Here is an 8472-nt window from a genome sequence, read left to right as displayed (position 1 = left end):
GACATAGAAGAAAAATCCCCAACAGAAATCCCTGCTGAGACCAGATTGGGCACAAGGCCATCCATGCCCACCCCTAGATGCTCGGGGAGCAGAGCGACACGCAGCGCTGGTCACACCTGCACTGCAGCATCACTGCACACACCTGGGTGCGTCCAAAAAAAATTCCAAGAAGTGTTACTTGGGTCCCAAACATTGGGAACAGGAACAAGAAGTAACAAGGACAAGAAGTTACCGATGCTAATGTCGAACAGAGAAAGCCACTGAAGCACCACTGCCCGGCCCTCACTGTCAGGGGTTTTACATTTAAGCCTGTAAAAGCGTGGGGGTCTTTTTGGGTTTGTTTCCATTCCATTCTCCCAGGTTTTCTTTAGCCACAGCCCCCCAGCCCCTGGCACTCCCTGTCCCCAGGCTGGGGATGCCCTGCAGCACCCCTCATCTTCACGCACGTGGGGCCAGGCCCCCTCCCAGGTAGCTGGGGCACGAGCCCAGTGCCCAGCCCTCGGGAAAAGCCCTGGCGAGGCACTGACCCTGAGCCCTGGCCCCTGTTCCCCGTGCTCCTCCTTTCTTCCCCTTCTGCAGCTTTGTAATGTAAGTGGTGAATGTAAAACAAAAAAAATCATGATCTAATTAGCAGCCTTCAGCTACAGCATTGAATTAGCAAAAAAGAGTGAAAGTGGGTTTAATTAAAACTGTTGCTGGAAGAGAATTTTGATTAACTGATGTAATGCATTAAAATTGCAAATCCCAGAAGCTTAAGTGACAGATAAAATAGCGCAAATGGTTTACAAATTAATTTACTTTTTTTTTTTTTTTTTGAAAACAAGCATGCTGCATATTATTAAAAATTAATTAGTCCTGGAGTGAAGATCTCACAAAGGTGGGAATAGCAGGGGCTGGGGAGATGATGCACGTGTCCGGGGGGTGCTGGGGCCGTGAGCCCCAGGTGGGAGCTGCTGGTGACGACTGGGTGTGGGGGAAGAGGAGCAGCGGGCAGGGAGCACCCCGTGCCCAGCGCCCTGCCCAAGGCTCACACCTGGACACCGCTGGTCCTGCTGTGTCCCCAGCCCACGTGGCACCACGGGGGGACATGAAGCTGTCTGTGCCCCCAGCACCACAACCAGCACGGAGGAGACAACCGGGGCTGACCTGCTCCAGCACCACGGGAGCACCAGCACTAAAAAACGGGGAGTTTGGGGGCACTTCTGTCTGCCCTGGGACAGGAGGGGCACGGGGTGGCCCTGCTGCAGGACCCCGCAGGGAGGCCAGCACAAAATTCCTGCTCAGGGATTGGTGACAAGGATGTGACCGAGACACCAAGAGCAGCAACATTAAACTGAAATATTTACTGACAGCGTTCTGTGTCTATGCCTCTACATTTCTAATTCCCCCTGCTCGGCACACTGGTGATGTCGCCATACCCAGCTGCCATGGGGCTTTGCCAGGGCTTTTCTGCCCGGGTGGGCTCGTGGCAGCCCCAGCAGGGTCCGGCCGCACACAGCCTGTTTCAGGTGTGCCTTACGTGCTGCTTTTTACCTGGCTCATCACCGGGTCCATGCATGTCCTTGAGGACTTCCAGGAGACACCGTTTCTGCTGGCAAAATTAGCGCCAACAAGTAGGACATAAACCAGCCTCTAAAGTCAACCCAGCACCTTCCTGTGCTGCAGGAGCCGCGGCTCAGACAGGAATTTAATTGTACCCTTTAGGCTTCTGATCAAGTTTTTAAAAGATACAGCAAAATATAAAGCAATGCAAATTTGCAGAAAGCATTGCATTTCTCATTGAACACAGCGGGGGGTGTGTAGTTAGAAAATGGAATATCCTTACAGAAATATTAACCCTTCGAGGACGGCTGTGCTGCTGAGCTGCAGGCAGCTCTGCCTCTGGCACGGTGGCACCTGTGGCCCCTGGGGACAGCGCGGGACCCTCCTTGGGCTGCGGGGGCTGGCGGCCGCTCCAGCAATCCCGTGCCCGGCCCCACTTCCCGCAGCACCCCGCAGCACTGCGCCTTCTATCCCCCGCAGGGAGACGGGCAGATGGACTGCCATTACGCATGCCTCCTTTCCCTAGGAAACCTGGCTAAAAACCCCACAGAACACAAAAATAGGAAAGCGCTCTTCAAGGAAACAGGATCTAGAGCAAGAAACACGGAATGCGTCCAGGTCATCCCCGACCACTCGTCCTAACGAAAACATCCTCACAGCCTGTGTGTTGGCTTTCTATCCAGCTGAGACGGTCCCATCCTCAAAAAATAAAAAATAAAACACACACAAAACCCACTGACTAAAGCCAGAACATAAACAAATCAGCTGGGATGAAGCCCAGGCCTCAGCGCCAGGTGGAGCCCCAACGGAGCCCAGAGGATGCTGGTGGCTGCGGGCAGAGCTGGCCAAAAGCTGGCCCAAAGCTGGCTCCCTGCAGGTGGCCCCATCTCTGCACCTCCTCCCCACCGTGCAGAAAGCCCTCCAGCGGGCAGGGCCACCCTGCAATGCCTCCGGGCCTCACCTCTGCCAGGTGAGACACTTACGCAGTGCCAGCACGACCCCGCGCCTTTTGGCACCAACAACCTGCTTTTGCAGGTAAAAATGAACCAGGATAAAGACAGCCTGCAACCTTAGACACACTCATGGCACATCACTGTGCTCAGAGCCCAAGAGCTCTGCTGCCTGCATCGAGCAGGGAGCAAGCAGCCCATGGCTCCTGGTCCAACAGGGCAGCTCGGGGCCCTGCACAGAGCGCGGCGCGTTCACGCGGGGAGCTGGGGAGGCTCGGCCGGCGTGAGAAATGCGTTCTGATTCAGCGGGAGCTGAGTGGCAATTCCAGCTGGCTGATCTCATTTTATTACAGATTACATAGATGTTCCCAGGAAGATGGGTTGTCAAATCTAATCTCATTATGCATTCCTGGTATGGTTGCCGCACGCCCTGCTGTAGCAGCACGCACAGTGCCGGCGCAACCCAGCCGACAGCCCAGCCCTCGGAGCTAAGGGCACCAACAACTGTCGTGAAGCGGTCGATATACCCCAGGTGGGGAATGCAGCCCCTGGAAGTCCCCGCTGCCCCCTCGGGGGTGTACCACTGGTTACCTGGTGGGAGCAGCTACCGCAGACACCTCCTGCCAGGAGACGCAGACGTCGTGGCCATTTGCAGCATCTCAAAGTGACACCGAGCTGCTGCCTCGGCCTGCAGTCAGCTGCAATAAACCCCTCTGTCTGCAACACGCCAAGCACTTCTTCCTCCCAGGCACCTGAGCGGGTGTCCCAGTGCCCTGCAGCCAGCAGCACTGCGGCCGTGCCACTCACAGCCCCGCAGGTACCTGGAGAGGGGTCAGCAGCCACCGCTCCTGCTTTGAAGCTCACCGAGCTCAGCAGCATTATTCCACAAAAAGCTGGGTCTCGGAAGGAGAGGGAGAAAACATAGCTCATGTATTACATACACAAGAGGCAGAACATGTTACTTGCCTGGTTGCCACAGCACCCCCAGATCCGACCAGGCACCTCAGCAGGGATGGGCAGCCTTTATTAACAGGCATTTCGGGAGTGACAGAGGCACCTAGGACAAAGCTCATGCAGTGTTTTTAAGGTGGCTGGCTAGGAACAGGTCAACATCTCAGCACTGCTCACCCTCCCGAGGGACATCTCTGTGCAAGCCCTTGGATGTGCCAGGTACTGCACGAGTGCCTCCGTCCAGGTTTTAAGCTCGGAGCAGATGGCAGCAGCCCTGCTCTTCCTGGGCACTGCTCAAGGAACCGCATTTGGAAACTCAGCTTCTGGCGGGCTCACAAACTCCCCAGCTTCCACCCACCCACCCCTCTCCAGCCTGCCCACGCTGTGCTCCATGTGCCCTCCCATCCCATCTCTTTCTAATCAAGATCTACACAAGGAAGGTGTTCTGCTGGTGATCACCATGCTGATGTCCTAGGATGGGATGTTGTGCGTAGGGCTGCTTCTGGCCTCCCACACATGGCTTCCCCACCCTTCACAGCCATGAAGGAGCTCAAACCATGCCACTGGAGCAGCTAAACATGGGCATCCTCTGCCCACCAGGCAGCCAGCCCCAACACAGTCAGGCTGCCCCATGCTGCAGCCACAACCTGGTGTCCCCAGGATGCTCCCTGCAGCGGCAGGAGGTGATGCACAGGGAGCAGCCAGCTCAGGAGGACAGCCAGCCTCTGAGACAGCCCCCGAATCTCAGCAGCAGCAAAAAATGCTCCTGAGGCAGGGGAAAGTGAATGTGAAGCCAGGGGAGGTAGCACAGGGCTCTGCTCACTGTAGCAGACACAGAGCTGCTCAGCGCACTGGGACCGTGGAGCCACCCACCCCCCGGACACCGGTGGTCTCGGAGCCACAGGCGCCCTCCTGCAGCTGGGGGATGCCTCTGCTCAGCACAGGGAGCTGCCAGCACAGAATCTGGCCACGGAGAGCCCGCTTGCCTCTCCCCAAACTCCTCGCCCAGCTATTAATAGCTCCTCTATTTGGGGAACATTTTGGCTGATACGCTGCAGCTCCTGCCTGCATCTCATGAGCAAGCATCACGCACCAGCTGGCAGCTGCTGTGGGCACTGGCTCCCTCTGCAGAGCCGGCGGAGCAGGAGGGGCCCACGCTGACCCAGCAGCGCCCAGTAGCACCCACACACCTCCAGCACCCAGCCCCAGTGCCCGCAGCCAGCCTCTTGGAGGGATTTGCTCTTTGGAATTCAAGCTGGGAGCTGCCTTCGGTGGCATCTCACTCCTGCCTGGAAGAGTTCAGTCCTCAGGCTGCGGTGAGGCTGTTTGCCATTCCTGCTCACATGTGGCTGGGAAGTGGCTGCCAGACACGGGACTGAGCCCCCCCAACACACACACACCCCCCGCCACACTCTGCGCACACCAGGAAAGCCCACGCTGCCTCTGAAGAGGCACAAGGCTGGCTGGCTGCGTGGTGGGAGGCTGTCTTGGTTTGCTGTGCAGCTGGCTCCCATCGGCAGCTTAAAGGCCAGGCAGTTATAATTAACGGAGGCACCGGCACGCACACACGGCCGGGGGCTCAGGCACAGCATCCCAAAGCAGCCGTCAGGGAGCAGCCCTGCCCCGGGCCGTGCCCACAAGAGCCCCCAGGCAAGGGCTGCACCCACCCAGCACATCGTGGGTCAGTCTCTGACTGCGGGGAAAGCTTCTGCCCTTCCCAGCCGAGGGGGACCTGCTGGCAGAGCACTCTGGAAGGGTGGGCAGTGGAAGCACAGCACGGCGCTCGCTGCTTTACAGGCATCGGGGCAGCACACCGGTGCCACTCGCACTGGAGAGGAGCGCCTGACCCACTTTCCAAGCCTGCCTCAATCCAGCACAGCTCTGCCAGGAAAGCGAGTGAGAGTTTAGGAGTGAGAACCAGCTCCTTCTCCTCCAAACACCTTCTCACCAAGGCTGCGCATTTCACTGCAGAGCAGCAAGGGAGAGCCGCCGGCGCTTTGGCACCAGCCCAGCAGGGCTCAGCCGCTCGCCTGCAGGACGGGCACAGAGGGGGCACGTGGCAGTAACAGAGCAGCGTGTACCCAGAGCAGGGAACAAACCCCCAGGAAAACACCCCGGAGGAAATAACCAGCAACACTTCGCACCCTCCAAGCTGCACATTTCACCGACAGCACCCATGGGCTCACCTGGCAGGCACCGACGTGCAGCGCTGGCTTGGGGCAGTAAAAAGTGGAGGGGCCCAAGAAGCCAAGCACTGGAGGCCCCCAACAAACAGCTCTGATCAGAAGAGCAATTTGGAGAGCCCAAGCCAAATCCCTGACTGCTTGGATGCTCCAGGCAGCGTGCCCTCAGGGCAGGCACAGCTCCCAGCCCTGCCATACACTGGGGGCTGTGCAGCGCCTCATCTCTGCCCCCAAAAAGCAGGGGGCACCTGGCTGCATGCAGAGGAGACTCCTCAAGCCCTGGGAACATGGAGCAGCCCCTCAAATTAATCAACACCTCCCTCCAGCACCCTCTGATATATGAAGGCTCTGGGTCATTAGTGCTGGGCAGCAGCATGTGTGGGGCCTGCCCAGCTGGCCCCGTGGGGTGTGAGTGCTGGAGCTGGGGGCCCTGCTCTGCCCCTTCCCTCTGGCACCCTCAGCAGGTTTCTGGGCACCCCCAGCAGGTTTCTGGGCACCCCCAGCAGGTTTCTGGGCACCCCTCTGCCTGAGGCTCTGCTGGTGCTGGGCCCATGGAGGTGGGCGCAGGCAGCACGGGGAATCAGCCCAACTCCTTCTGCCACCAGCACCTCCTGCCTTCGCTTTGGGAACCAGCCCAAAACACCACAAAGGGGCCAAGCTTTTAGGACGAGGTACAGCAGGTAAAAGGGGCCATACAGTAACACCCTGTGTGGTGTGAGAAAATGCCTTGGCACTGCTGGGGCCGTGTTCTCCTCGTCACCTGGCTCTAACCACGCATGGATTCCTGCTACAGCTGGCTCCAGCCCTCACATCTCCAGCACGCTGAGGAAATCTTCTCATCTCTCCTGACTTTGTGGGAAGGGACTTGTTTCCTCCCGAGCACAGGAGAGATTGAGTACAAGCAAAGTGGAGGCAAACGGGCGGAAAAGCCCTGTGCTCTGCTCCCAGGGTGTCTGCAAAGCACAATTGTTCTGTGGCCAGTTGTGCTCATGAATAAACACAACCACTAACAGCGTGTTTTGTGTTTACCCATGGGGAAGCATTTTTGCAATTTCTTGCTCGAAACCCTCTAAATGCATCACTTCCCCGATTCCCCGTGGAGATGTTTCCACAAACAGAAACTGCGCCGCTGCTACGTGTGAATACAACCTACTGAATTTTTTTAAAATCCCATCTCGCTCACCTTTTCGAGGTGAGTCGCAGTGGGGAGCACTCGGCTCCTCTCACCGAGGCCTCACTTTGCTGAAGCCTACGAACCGTTTTGTCTGCCCGCCCTGTCCTGGGAGCAGATTGCTGCCTCGCACCACGAAGGGAACAGGAGCTGCAGAAAATGCGTGAGGGGTCCGGTGGCACCACTTTGGGGTGCACAGGGCAGGAACCGGCCCCCAGAAGCCACCCCAGGGGGGCAGTGGGACGGGGACACCGCAGGGCCGGGGTGGGCAGGGGCCGTGTGCCTGTCGTGGCGCTCCCGGTGCCGCAGTGCTTCTCCGGCGTTGGCTCCTTGAACAGGCTGCTTCTGAGCTTGGCTCCGGTGCATTAAACAAGCAGCCTGAATTTGAAAATAACCAATCTGTCAGCCTCATTCCTGAGCGTTTTTTGGAAAACCCTGCAGGCAGGTGCAGGTGCCACATCAATATGTCAGCGCTCTAATGACGAGTTCATAATATTTTCTGCTTGCATTCCGCTGTCTCCATGTATTAGCAAACAGGCTACTCCCAAACGCTGCTCTCTGGAGCCAGGGGTTGCAGATTTAATAACAAAATCATCGTTGTAAATCATTAGTTGGTGATTCAGCATGGAAATACCTCATTATCACTTAAGCATGTGCAGTATGTGACTTATGAAAACCTCTGAATTATGACTAATTAAGCGCGGGCCGAAAAATATCCCAGATCAGAACTATAGTCGCCCACTGCGGGGAATTAAATATTTGAGGCCAGCAGAACTCCTGGACATCGGGAGGTAAATATATGCATAAGAGATTTTAATTGAAAAATATGTGGAGAGCAGAAGTGTGCTCAGAAAGCTTCTTCCATTGGAAAGCGTTGGGATACTTAGCAACATCAACCCCTAATTAACAGAATTTTTAAATCTGCAACATGCTAATTAATTTCTGTATTAATCACAAGAACTTTGAAAACTGGCAGATCCCAAACCTCTTTGAAACAAATCCGTTTTGCTTTGCAGCAGCCACCCCCCGAGCCGTGGGCGCTGCGGTGCAGACGGCGGGGCAGGAGCCGCGGGGTGGCACATCACAGCGTGGGGCCGCAGGGCCTGGGGCCGTGCCCACCTCAGCCACACTCAAACTTTGGGTTTTCAACAAAAAAAAACAACATTTCAGTGTGTTGCCAGAGCAGAACCAAGGTGGTTTCCCAGACGTTTCCTGTGTCTGGTACAGCAGTGCTGCCGGCACATGCAGGTCGCTCCCCACCTGCACGGCTCGCCCCCCGCGCACAGCTCACCAGCCGGGGGCTCCTGCGGGCAGTGCCCAGCCCTTCCACCTCCATGTGGGGCTGCAGGGTGTGGGGGCACGGTGGGGAGGTGAAGGGCGAGGCAGGGTCACAGGGCTGTGAGCTGGATGGGCCCCAGCCCCTGTGGCTCCTGGTCGCATCCCCAGGGCCGTCTCGTGCAGCCAGCAGGAAGCAGGGGGGCTGAACTGCCTCTGAGTGAGCCTCTCACGCTAAGAATGGGCCTAAAAATAAGCTTTTAATACACTCTTGCATCCTGTCAAGGCTTTAAATAGCTGTTTGGAGCTCAAATTTTAAAAACTGTTGAGCTCAAATCATTTATGACAACTTGGGAGCCAAAAATAAATGGGGACGCGGGAAGAGGAGGAGCCGGTCCCC

Source organism: Aythya ferina (assembly GCF_964211825.1).
Source record: "Aythya ferina genome assembly, chromosome: 11".
Classification (NCBI taxonomy): domain Eukaryota; kingdom Metazoa; phylum Chordata; class Aves; order Anseriformes; family Anatidae; genus Aythya; species Aythya ferina.
Note: the sequence above shows the minus strand (reverse complement) of the source record.